This window comes from Rhinoderma darwinii, unplaced genomic scaffold (genome assembly GCF_050947455.1).
Source record: "Rhinoderma darwinii isolate aRhiDar2 unplaced genomic scaffold, aRhiDar2.hap1 Scaffold_127, whole genome shotgun sequence".
In the NCBI taxonomy this organism is placed as follows: domain Eukaryota; kingdom Metazoa; phylum Chordata; class Amphibia; order Anura; family Rhinodermatidae; genus Rhinoderma; species Rhinoderma darwinii.
The window spans coordinates 1,906,620-1,919,292 of NW_027461959.1; the positions used below are offsets into that span (position 1 = coordinate 1,906,620).

The 12,673-nt window shown below is 44.4% G+C and overlaps 1 long non-coding RNA gene across 2 annotated transcripts; it reads right to left on the reverse strand.

The window, feature by feature from the left end:
• Positions 1-3,998: 3,998 nt before the first annotated feature.
• Positions 3,999-11,817, reverse strand: LOC142699083 (uncharacterized). Of its 2 annotated transcripts, XR_012865974.1 has the most exons (4): positions 9,351-11,817; positions 9,011-9,213; positions 6,876-6,970; positions 3,999-4,505 (listed from the first exon to the last, which is right to left on the reverse strand). It is a non-coding gene; the product is annotated as an uncharacterized LOC142699083 (long non-coding RNA). The 2 variants fall into 2 exon arrangements; XR_012865973.1 differs by having other exon boundaries at positions 9,011-11,810.
• Between the last annotated feature and the right edge of the window lie 856 nt (positions 11,818-12,673).

Here is a 12,673-nt window from a genome sequence, read left to right on the forward strand (position 1 = left end):
TCAAGGCATTTATTAAGGGGTGTAGTGAGCATTTTCACACCACAGGTCTTTTCCATAAATGATTGCACTGCGGATGGTGCAAATTAAAAATTTATATTTTTCCCTAGATATGCCATTTCAGTGACAAATATGTCATTCCCAGCTTATGCCACTGGAGACACACACCCCAAAAATTGTTAAAAGGGTTCTCCCGGGTATGAAGATGCCATATATGTGGAATTAAACTGCTGTTTGGGCACATTGTAGGATTCAGAGTGCATTGAGCGCCATTTGGCTTTTTGAGAGCGGATTTTGCTTGGTAGTAGATTTGTTTGATTATTGCTGGTGTTTCCATTTATAATGTGGGAGTACATGTAAGCTGGGCAGAGTACATCAGGGACATAGTCAGGTGGCATAATAATGGGGTAAAAAAGCAATAAAATGATCCATAGATGTGTGTTACGCTGTGAAGCAATCCTTTCTGCACAGGCCGGTGTCGCACTGATATATGGCGTCCTTTCTTATCCCCCTTTTGGTCCACACTCCGCACCTTTGCAGTTTGGGGAATTTTGCTGGGAAAGTGTTGTCCTGGTATAATACGGGCACCCTCGCTTCCAGCAGATATGTTTGGGCCCTGCCCTTCCTGGTTCCCTAATTTTAGGTCCTTGGTAAATCGCCTCTTGAAACAGAAGAAATGTTCCCCTCGGGCCAGCACAACTGCATATTTTTTCTTTCCTGACTCATTGGAGCCATAACTAATTTTATTTTTTCATAGACGTAGTGGTATGAGGGCTGTTTTTTTGCTGGACGAGCTGTAGTTATTATTGGTACCATTTTGAGGTACATGTGACATTTTGATCACCTTTTATCCTAGTTTTTTGGAGGCCAGGTAAACAAAAAAATACAATTCTGGCATCGTTTTTTTTTTAGTTTTTTTTTATACAGCATTCACCAAGCATTATAAATTACATGTTACCTTTATTCTGCGGGTCCGTACGATTCCGGCGATACCTAATTTCTAGCACTTTTTTATGTTTTACAACTTTTTGCACAATAAAATTACTTTTGTAAAAATAATGTATTTTTTCTGTCGCCAAGTTGTGAGAACCATAACTTTTTTACTTTTTTGTCGACGGAGCTGTATGAGGGCTTGTTTTTTGCGAGACGAGCTATAGTTTTTATAGGTACCATTTTTGGATACGTGCGACTGTTTGATCACTTTTTATTCCAATATATGTAGGTCAAAGTGACCAAAAAACAGAAACTCTGGTAAAGTTTTTTACGTTTTTTTTTTACGTTGTTCACCGTGTGCAATAAATAATATAATATTTTGATACCTGATGTCGTTACAGTCCCGGCGATACCAAATACGTATGGTTTATTATTATTTTTCAATAATAAAGGACTTGATAAGTGAAAAAGGGCGATTGTGTTTTATTTTATTACTTGAAACTTTTATTGTTTTCATACTTTTATTTTTTTCACTTTTTTTTTACACTTTTTTATACTTTTTTTTACACTTTTTCTCAAGTCCCACTAGGGGACTTGACGGTCCAACTGTCAGCTTTAGTTTTTTTCTAATACATTGCAATGTATTAGATCTGTCAGTTATTCACTGACAGCAAGCCAATTAGGCTTCGCCTCCCAGCGGGGCCTAATCAGCTTCCGTAATGGCAGAGCAGGAGGCCATTGTGTCTCCTGTTGCCATAGCAGCAGTCGCAAGTCCTGATTGCCTGTCAGGGCTGGCGATCTGCTAGCAACCGCTAAGATGCAGAAATCGCTTTCGATTGCTGCATCAAAGGGGTTAATGGCAGGGATCGGAGCTAGCTCCGGTTCCTGCCATTTCATGTGGATGTCAGCTGTAATATACAGCTGACCTCCACCGCTGATGACGCCGGATCAGCTCCTGATTCGGCGCCATCTTGCCGGCGGCTACGGAAGCCGATCAGGCTCCGCCCCTGGGCGGATCTTGACCGGCTTCCATGCTAGGCAGACTGGGAGGCCAGTATTAGGCCTCCGGTTGCTATTGCAGCCACCGGAACCCCGGCAATTTCATTGCTGTGGTTCCGATGAGCTGCAAACAGCTTAAATGTAGCGATCACGTTTGAACGCTGCATTGAAGGGGTTAATGGTGGGGATCGAAGCTAATTTTGGTCCCCGCCATTACAGCCGGATGTCAGATACAGCTGAGATCCGGCGATGATGGCACCGACTCAGCTTCTGAGCCGGTGCCAAACATTTGGCGTAAGTATATGACATTTTGCGGGAAGCACTGGCTTTCCATGTCGTATATTTACGACAAATGTCGGGAAGGGGTTAAGCTTTCTTTGCATTTAAACGTCTTTTCTCCTATCCATATGGGACTGTTAATCAGTATATACAACAACTGGGGTAATACTATCATTTTAATTACGGCTATTCGATCTGCCATAGAAAGGGGTAACCTATTCCATATCTTAATTTTTGGGTGAGAATTTTGTAGCGGTTGTCTATCCACGTAGGGTAGTCTCTTCAATCAACCCATCGGGTTGACCACCAGATCATGGGCGCAGGGGATTTAACAGGAGAGTAATGGCTGTTTTTTCATTTCAAAACATTCCATGCAACTAGTTTCATTTCTCGGACATTCCTTTTAAGGAAATATTTATCGGGGCACAATGCACCATTTCTGGGCGCGGTATCCAATGTTTATCTGGACAGTCGCCTGGTTATTTTTCTGGACTTTGTATGGACTATTTACCTGGATGCTGGGTAATAATTATGTGAGTTAGAAACAGGAGGACCTGCAATCTCATCAACATTGTCCTTTTCTCATAAAATGTTCTTCTTGAGACATCTGATGGATTACTCTGAAAATATGGCGTACGTGCCAATCAAGGTCCAAAGGTTGACATACTCAATGGCCTCCAGGATCTGAATTTTACCTTTTTCTTTCACTAACCCATTTCTCTAGGAGTCATATATAAAGGTTGGGTCTATGGAGCCCAGATGAGCTACATTAGCAACTTTGAAAGAGCAGCCTCAGAGACATTCAGCTCCAGGATGGTCTGTGCCAGATAAGTAGTAGTTCAGAACGCACTAGACGATGTAGGTGCACGAATAGGGTCCCAACCCAATCGTAGTCAAAATAAGTATTTGGCACACAAAGCTGAAGTTTAAAGAAGAAATCTTGATTTTTGTTCAAGTGGTTGTAGATGCCAGAGGCTTAGTGTGACGCTTCGGTCATTACATGACCTTCATCAGGCTCTGTGCCGTTCTGGTTGCTGGTACATCCAGTAGTTGGCGCTTCGTTCGGAATGGCGGCTGACCATATAGGACATATCCACGAGGCAGCACATCATGTCTGGTCAATTCCCCTACTACTCTGTACACTAACATCTTCAAAAGAGAAGAAGAGGAAGGTGCAGATGTGACGTTCAGGTTAGGTATTTGCAGTATTGAAGTTGTATTGTGCTCCCCTTGGAGCACTGTGCAAAGGCAAAACTCCTTTATTGGAATGATGTGTAGATGGTTGGTACTCTATTTGGGTGCGCAGGCTTACTTTTTTGTGTGCTCACTTGGCTAGGTCGGCATTAATGAGTGAAATGTATACAGTACCTTAGGAAAATACAGTGTGAGAAAAAGATGATAACAGGAGCGCTCCCTAGGGTAATACCTTGAAAAAAAATGTAAACTAGTCTTCTCACCTTGTGAACCTCTTGGTTGATAAGAACATCGACTGGATGCAGTTGTCTCTCTTTTTGTAGATTCTTGTTCTTCTGACACGGAGTACAGTATGTCTCAGGCTGGGGGATTTCTTTGCTGGACTTTGTTGTATGGTGGTGTACGTTCGTCCTGATTATGACCGGTTTTTGTAGCAGGAAGATGTATTTCTTGTTTGGATGTTACTCCATGGGTTACCCAGCCTACTCATTCTTCAATGAATCAGTGACCATGTCCACAATTGATTACACAGGTATAATATAGATTTCATGATAGTTCTTTGGAATTAAAACAAATTCTTTTTATGTATTTGTCTATCCATTTTTATTAGAAATACAATAAATACATTGAGGTATGTTTTTATTGACATGTGTTGCTATCAGCCAGACAGGAAAAAAATATGGATGGCCTTGGGAATCTGTAGGGGCAGCTGTTCTACAGGAAAGGGAGTGCAGAGACCCTACCAAACAGGATGAGGGGAGGAAGTCCATTGCCGGGCATCTGAAGAGACTTGCCATTAAACACCCAAAACCATTGTACTTCACCGCAGCCCTGCGAATCATGGACAAGGCTTCATTTTCAAAGACTTCTGGACAGTTGTCTTTTAATTGGATGGATCTTAAAAACCCCTTCTGGACAGTGGGGGATGGGAAGGAGGAGGTGTGGACGGATGACATTACGGCATTCTTAGATGGACATTAGTGGTTCATATCTGCTGCCTCTTTCGCTTTCAGACCTTGATCTGGCACATCCCTTTCCATGGCTGACGTTCTCGACACCAGGGCTTCCTCCTGCTGATGTTGTACGGTACATTCCCTTCAGTTCTGAAACAAGAATAAATAAAATGTCCTAGTGAAGAGTTGCTCTCTTGAAGATATTCCCCGTGACCCACACCAAGACCCTTTGTCTGCCAGGTAGGTAGATAGTGCGTTCTATGTTCAACTAAGATACAAAATTCACAAGTAAATCTGCTCAACCAAGACGCGGTTAACACAAAGGTTTCAAAACGGGGACAGATAGGGCGCCAAGCGATGGTAGAATTTTATTTAAATACGCGTTTATGGCACGACTTGTCCCTTTATCTGATCTTAACCTGACGAAGGGACCAGTCAAGTTTAGTCCCGGACCAGTCCGGTCCAGAAACACAGTCAAAATAAAATGGGTTTTACTTTACCGTCCACGTGTGAAGTATTTGTGTTACCCGCCGCTTACCAATTTTTAAAGGGGAACTCCAAGAAAAATTTGTCATGCAATCAAAGGCGCAGTGCCCACCCAAACTACATCGCAGGATTTTATTAAAAAACTTGGCTGTTATCTATTGGATTACTCCAATATGTAAAGGCAAATATCACTAACAGCTCCTGGCTCAGCCAGCAGAGGTGGGGTCCGGAGCCGAATGGGACCCAGAGCTGCTGAAGGAGCGGGAAGCACATAAAGGGGATTTGTCCGGGGTCTGAATACATTTTAGGGTTTGGTATTAAAGGGGTTTTCCAGGCATTATAAAAATTGTAATTCAAACTGAAAATTGCACCATTTAGCAAATACCCACCTTCTAATTCTCTGCGGCTCCAGTGCCGGCGGTTCACAATGCCCTGCCGGCCTGTTTACATAGGCTGGACCAGTGATGTCCCGTATCGGCACATGATCGCACTAGTCAATCACTGGCCACAGTGGTCACGTGCCATACTTACTTAGATCACTTCTGCAGGCAATACCCTCCCTCTATACTGTCCTTACTGCAAGGTTTTTATAGTGAGGACAGAATACAGGGAATATCTGGTACACAAAGCGTATTCTCACTAACCCTGCCCCATGACAAGCCATGCCCAATGAACCACGTTCTGTCAAAGGTACGCCCTGTCAAGTCCTGTCTCAATCCATCTGACACCAAAGTGTCCCTAGAAAGAAATTCCAAATATTGTCAACTATGCTCTATTAGGGTATAGTATGAAGAATCAGTGCAGTAGGGTCTATATACTACTATATACACAAAGCTGCCATGTGCTGAACATTGCAAAACACACTTTTCATAAAAGAGCGTTAATTCCAGTTCTGCAGTCACCCTGATGACCTTATACTGTGCCAGTACTTGAGGTAGGTGTGCCCCTTTATATATTACTTGCAGCCAGAATTGGCACCGGGATTATCAGCTCATTGACGAATTCTTGAGGTCACATTTGTGTCTTGATGTCACCAGTCTGAACCAATCCTACGCCACTTGCTCTTTATATAATTTTCAGGAAAAAAAAATACCCCTAGCAATAAATACTGCATGTAAATAATATTCTCATTACAGTACAACAACAAATAAATGGAAAAAGAGCCATATCCCTATTAGGTCCCGCGGACATCATAGAGGTGGTCACCATGAAGACTTTGTGCTGTCAGTGCAGGCAGAATAAAGCTGACATGGTGACAATGTAATGTTTTATATGTACTACTACTCCCTGTACTGACTGATAGTAGAGAGAATGGACTAAGCTGAAGGATTCCAGACTCTTAGCAATTCTTTAAATAGGGAATATGCCCTGAATACTAACCCCAAATTTATATTACATTTATAGTAGGGCAGATTTACTATTCAAATTGAGCCAGAATTATGGCGTACATGTTGTGCGCCATATTTATTAATTGTTTTAGACACATTTTGTGGCGTGTTTGACAAGGGGCGTGGCCTAGAATAAAGGGGCATGTCTTAAACTAAGCCAACCAAGAGGTGGTATAAGGAAGAGAAAAGTGTCTAACATGTCTAGTAAAATCTATAATACATCGTGCACCACTGTGATAAATTTGGCGCAATTTCTGACTTCCTTGTATCAGTTTACACTGTGTAAAACTCAGATAGTTTTAGGCCCCATGCACACGAAAGTATTTTTGCGGCCGCAATTCACCCGCAAATCTGCAGGTGAATTGCGGCCCCATTCATTTCAATGGGCCCATGCATACGACCTTGGTTTCCACGGTCCATGCATTGCCCAGGAACCTGGACCGCAAAAACAACGGACATGTCTTATTACGGTCGTGTTTTGCGGTACAGGCTCATAGAAAATAATGCACGTGGTCATATGCACGGCCTGCGATTTGAGGGCGGCTGTGGGTGACACTCCGCGGACGTACGAGCCGTAAGTCACGGTCAATGCACCTCACTACGGTCGTGTGCATGAGGCCTTAGTAAATCTGCCCCATGGTAATACCAGTGACAGCCCGCTCTTTCCCGGTGGGGTACAGTCCTCCGCACATCTTCATCCACGTCTCATCTTGTCTATGCCGGTTACTTTTCTCCTTATACCTGAGAAGTAACAAAAATAACATCAGAAACTAAAAAAACACAATTCCAAGTATTTCTCCCCATTTCTAAAAATAACATTTCCTGCAGGTGAATAATGGAAAATATAAAGATATAAATATATTCAGGCCTATGTGTCTGTCCAGGGGGTCAGTGAGGGTCCTGCCTGTTATATGTGGGGAGGTCTTGCTGCACAATAACGGAGGGGAAAATGTCTGTACATCAATATATATTTGTCTCTAGGAGCCCCTACAAAGTCTCAGTGAGGGCCCTGTCTGTTATACGGGGGGAGCTTGTATACAGCGTTAGTAACACGCATGTCACTCCACTATAGATATTTTGGGTGCGGGTTCTTCGACCTCACTGTCCATAGTTTAATTAAACACCTTAAGGAAATGGATTATCACCAAGAAGTTTTATTTAAAGGGGTACTCCCATCTTACTATTTCTCTGGGACTCACACCTATGTAGAAAACGGAGGTCTCTCCCTGACCCTGTCCTGCTTTGTTCCCAGATCCCTGTCCCGTCTAATGGCTGCTGATTCCAGGTGGAGAATGACTTGGGAAAGGCCTCGCACGTCCCTCTCTCTATTCTGTTCTATGGAAGTTTCGGAAACAGCTGAGCGCTGTTGAACTATTTGCGTAACTCCCATAGTACAGAACGGAGAGAGCTGCGTGCATGAGCATAGGTGGATATCACATAAACGTCTGAGGCCTCATTTACACGAACGTGATATACGTCCGTGAGACTCGCGTGCTTTTCACGCGGGTCGCACGGACCTATACAAGTCTATGGGGGCATGCAGACGGTCCGTGAGTTTTGCTCAGTGTGAGTGCGCTGAAAAAAACTCACGACATGTTCTATAATTCTGCGTTTTTCGCGCATCACGCACCCATTGAAGTCAATGGGTGCGTGAAAACCACGAAGGTCGCACGGAAGCACTTCCGTGCGAACTGCGTGATTCGTGCAAGAGCTGTCAAACTGAATGTAAACAGAAAAGCACCACGTGCTTTTCTGTTTACAAACATCCGAACGGAGTGTCTTAGACATGAGCGAACCGAACTTTACCGGGTTCGGCCGAACTCGTTTTGACCGAACCCGGCAGGAGACAGTCACTGTGCAGGGTGCTGAAAGAGTTAAACTGGTTCAGCACCCTGGACAGTGACTTCCGATTCCAATATACGTGAACGTGTAAAAAAAAAAAAGTTCTGACTTACCGATAACTCCCGGCTTCTTCCTCCAGTCTGACCTCCTGGGATGACAATTCAGTCCAAGTGACAGCTGCAGCCAATCACAGGCCAAGCACAGGCTGCAGCGGTCACATGGACTGCCGCGTCATCCAGGGAGGTGGGGCCAGATGTCAAGAGAGACGCGTCACCAAGGCAACGGCCGGGAAGTTCTCGGTAAGTACGAACCTCTTTTTTTTAAACAGGTTACTCGATATGGTGATCGGAATGCACTGTCGAGGGTGCTGAAAGAGTTACTGCCGATCAGTTAACTCTTTCAGCACCATGGACAGTGACTGACGTCGACTAGCCTCATCTCTATGATGGCGGCTGCGCGAAAATCACGCAGCCGCGCATCATACACGGATGACACACGGAGCTGTCAAGTGCCTTTTGCGCACGCAAAATGCTGCGTTTTTTGCGTGCGCAAAACACACACGCTCGTGTAAATGAGGCCTGAGATGGAGAAAACCCTCTAAAGAGATTATTTCATTAAAGGGTTTGTACATAATTAGAAAAATAGAGCTGACGTCTTCCAAAAACAGAGCCACACCTGTCCACAGGTGATGTGCGGTGTGTGGACAGCTTAGCCCTATACATTTCAATACAGAAAAGCTGCAATACCACACACAGCCTCTGGACAGAGGTGGCGCAGAGCTTCCATTTGGGTCATAGAGAGGGTCTTCAGTGTGATACCCCCCTCTATGATATCTAAATACCCTTATAGGGCATTTCAGGTGTAACCAGAAGTTAAGGTGATACAAAAAATATTCCATACATGAGATTTCCTTAATGGAGATATTGTAACAATAATTACTGAAAATATGTAATTGACTTTTTATTCCATTGTAGGAATAGAACCCGAGAAGTGACGTTTTGGACTACGCAACAGTCGATCCTCCGGATGAAATGCTGTGTGGTTGGAGCACAGTCCCAGGAGCGCTGGTGGTGTTGTGCTGATCCATGTTCTTCTTATCTGGAGCTTGTATACAGAACACGCGATCCTTCTGGTCCGACCTACTAACATATATAAGCACAGCCTAAACACACACGTAATGATATAATAACATAACATTAACATAACATTACTATGTATCAGCCCTGATACGTCAGTCTCATCATATTTCTGGGGTCCCCGCACACAGGATATACGTTACCTCCTGTGATGATGTCACTTCCCTGTATTTCCTGTATGACATGGCTGCTCTTCCTCTTCCCCTTTCTGATGTATTTCCTCTTCCTGTGTGATAAGACGTGTGCTGTTGCCTCCTGCTGTGTATAACACGAGATGCAACATGTCTTATAAAACATGTCAATAATAATCGCAGAAAGCGAAAAACATTTTGTTCATTTCCATTCACACCAATGGTTATTTGTTTGCAGCCGTTTTTCTGAGCCATACTTGTCTGTTTTTAGAATCAACTACAGGGAGATTTTGAGATGTGGTTTGCGAATTTCTTTCCTATGTAAACCCCACCGATAAGGACAGCTAAGAAGCCTCAGTTATCAGCGAGCGACCCCATCATTAGACTAAGCAGAGTGCCCCCATACAGTGCCAGCAGAGTATTGTCCCTTAAACAGTGCCAGTATACTGCCCCCTCATAAACAACGCTACCAGCAGAGACCCCTCAATAAACCATATTGCCAGCAAAGTGCCTCCAATAATTTGTGCCAGCAGACCCCCCAATAACCACTACAAGCAGAGTTCCCCCTCACAAATAGTCCCAGCAGAGTGCCTTCCTTTATGCAGCTACATCATGTAAGATCTTCCCTAGTTTGGAAGTCTCCAGGACAATCTGGGAGAGAAGACAAGTGTGATGTAACCTGGTTGCAGTGTGTAAATGTAGCCTGAAACATCACGTGTAGCCCCTAAGTCTATGTTCACATGTTACATATTTATTGCAGATTTCCATGGTCAAATTGACACATAAAGTATGAATGTGAATAGGGTTCTAGAAAACTGCATAAACTTGCAGCAGTAACAATCTGCAGTAGATTGTAATGCAAAGGATGCACAGCCAAATATACTGCAAAATCCACATGTAATATATGGAGAAATATTAGGCCTAGTTCACACCGAGTTTTTTTGGAGCATTTTTGACGTGGAAACCGCATCAAAAAACGTCCGAAAACTAATCTTATTGATTTCAATGGGATGCAGAGGCGTTTTTCTCACGAGAAAAAAACACTCACAGGAAAAAGCAGCGTCAAGCCCTTTCTTCAAGCGTTTCCGTCTCTGACCTCCCATTGCCATCAATGGGAGGCAAAGAAAACGGTTTTCACAGCATTTTTGCGTGCGGTGCTCAATGGCCGTAGTCGAAAAATGCGTCAAAAAAGCGGCAGAAGGAATTTTGAGGCAGATTTTTCCACCTGCAAAAAACTTGGTGTGTAAACAGGGACTTCGTGTCCACATGTGACCTACTCTATCCAATCACAGCTGTAATTCCAGCCAAGGCTGCCTAAGATTATGTTCACACCCCCCACTTCTCCTGCGGTTTGGCCGCTGCAGCCCGATGAGGAGGGATTATAACTAGAAATTGTGGATATAAAGAACATGCAGAGGTTTCTGTGTGACAGTCTAAGGGCATGACCAGACGTGGCGGAGTTCTGCATACACTGTCCGCATCAATGCCGCACATAATCTGCGTTGCAGATTCTGTCGCGGCTTTGCCTAAAATGGGCATTAAATTGATGCGGACTGGCCGTTGCGTATTGAGGGGGAAAGGGCTTCCCTTCTCTCTATCAGTGCAGGATACAGAGAAGGGACAGCCCTTTCCCTAGTAAAAGAAAAATTAATTCATACTTACCCGGCCGTTGTCTTGGTGACGCGTCCCTCTTTCGACATCCAGCCCGACCTCCCTGTATGACGCGGCAGTCCATGTGACCGCTGCAGCCTGTGATTGGCCTGTGATTGGCTGCAGCCGTCACTTGGACTGAAACGTAATCCCGGGAGGCCGGACTGGAGGAAGAAGCAGGGAGTTCTCGGTAAGTATGAACTTCTATTTTTTTACAGGTTGATGTATATTGTGATCGGATGTCACTGTCCAGGGTGCTGAAACAGTTACTGACGATCGTTTAACTCTTTCAGCACCCTGGACAGTGACTATTTACGGACGTCGCCTAGCAACGCTCCCATAATTATGGGTGCACACACGCAGTCACCCGTAATTACAGGAGCCCCATTGACTTCCTCAGTCTGGCTGTAGATCTAGAGATACATAGGTTTAGCCAGAATGAAGAACTATCATGTTAGTAAAACCAATACGCTCCGCAGCACACATAACATCTGCGGACTTCATTGCGGAATTTTCACTCTCCATTGAAGTCAATGGAGAAATTCCGCAATGAGTCCGCTACACGTCCGCAACAGCCAAATTCTGCACCGCAGCCTATGCTCCGCAGCGGAATTGTCCGCAACGTGTAAACTAACCCAATTAAAAAGCTGTGGAAAGCAATGGAGAAACGTGTACGCTGCAGATTTCTGCTGCGGACTATCCGCAGCGGAATTCCAGAGCAATTCCGCCACGTCTGGTCATGCCCTAAGGCTCTGTTCACATCTGCATTGGGGTCCCGTTCTTACGTTCCCGTCAGAGGTTTCCGTCAGAACAGGACCCTGAGCAGACACAAACTGACACCGACGGAAACCAGGGGTTTCCGTTTCCATCACCATTGATTTCAGTAGTCGACTACGCTATTGCTTCCGGCAAAACGACGGGTCCGGTGCACAAAAGAGACAAACGGAAACCACGGGCACCGGCTCCGTCACCATTGAAATCGATGGTGATGGAAACGGAAACCCCTGGTTTTCGTCGGTGCCTGCTCAGGGTCCCGTTCTGACGGAAACCTCCGACGGAACGTCAGAACGGGACCCCAACGCAGATGTGAACAGAGCCTAATATGGATGAGAAAGGGGAGGTGGGACTACTCATTGTTTATTATGCCCGGATACTGAACTGGTATTACTAGTATTATACCCTGTTCTATGAACTCTACCCGCTGGAGAACCCCAAAGATGCTTGTACCACTGATCGAGGTGCTATGTGTTTTGTAGTAAAATTAAATTGGTATTTGATTATTTTTTTTACAGTTAATATTTATTAAAAATGAGGTTTTAAAGTTTTTTGCCTGGCAGTGATAGTTTGATATTTGTCCAATACCTATTTATTTCCATATTTCATGGATATTATGAGGTGGGACTACTCACCTAACCAGTATGTACCTGACGGGAGCTGCATGCGTCCATCTCATCAAGTCTCCGATCTCCTGGCAGCTCCACTTTGTACAGATCCTACAATGAAAATCTATGCAAAAAGTTTACACCAAAAAAACTGAAAATTCTACTGCGGAACCAGGATTGTTGTTGTGTGGCAGGGCTGCACCTCGCCCTTCTGCTGCCGGAGGTAAACAGTGAAATAGCGCCCCCACCTGCATCACCATAGAGTGGCCATGTGGGGTAGAGAAAAGATAGCAAAGAAAATAT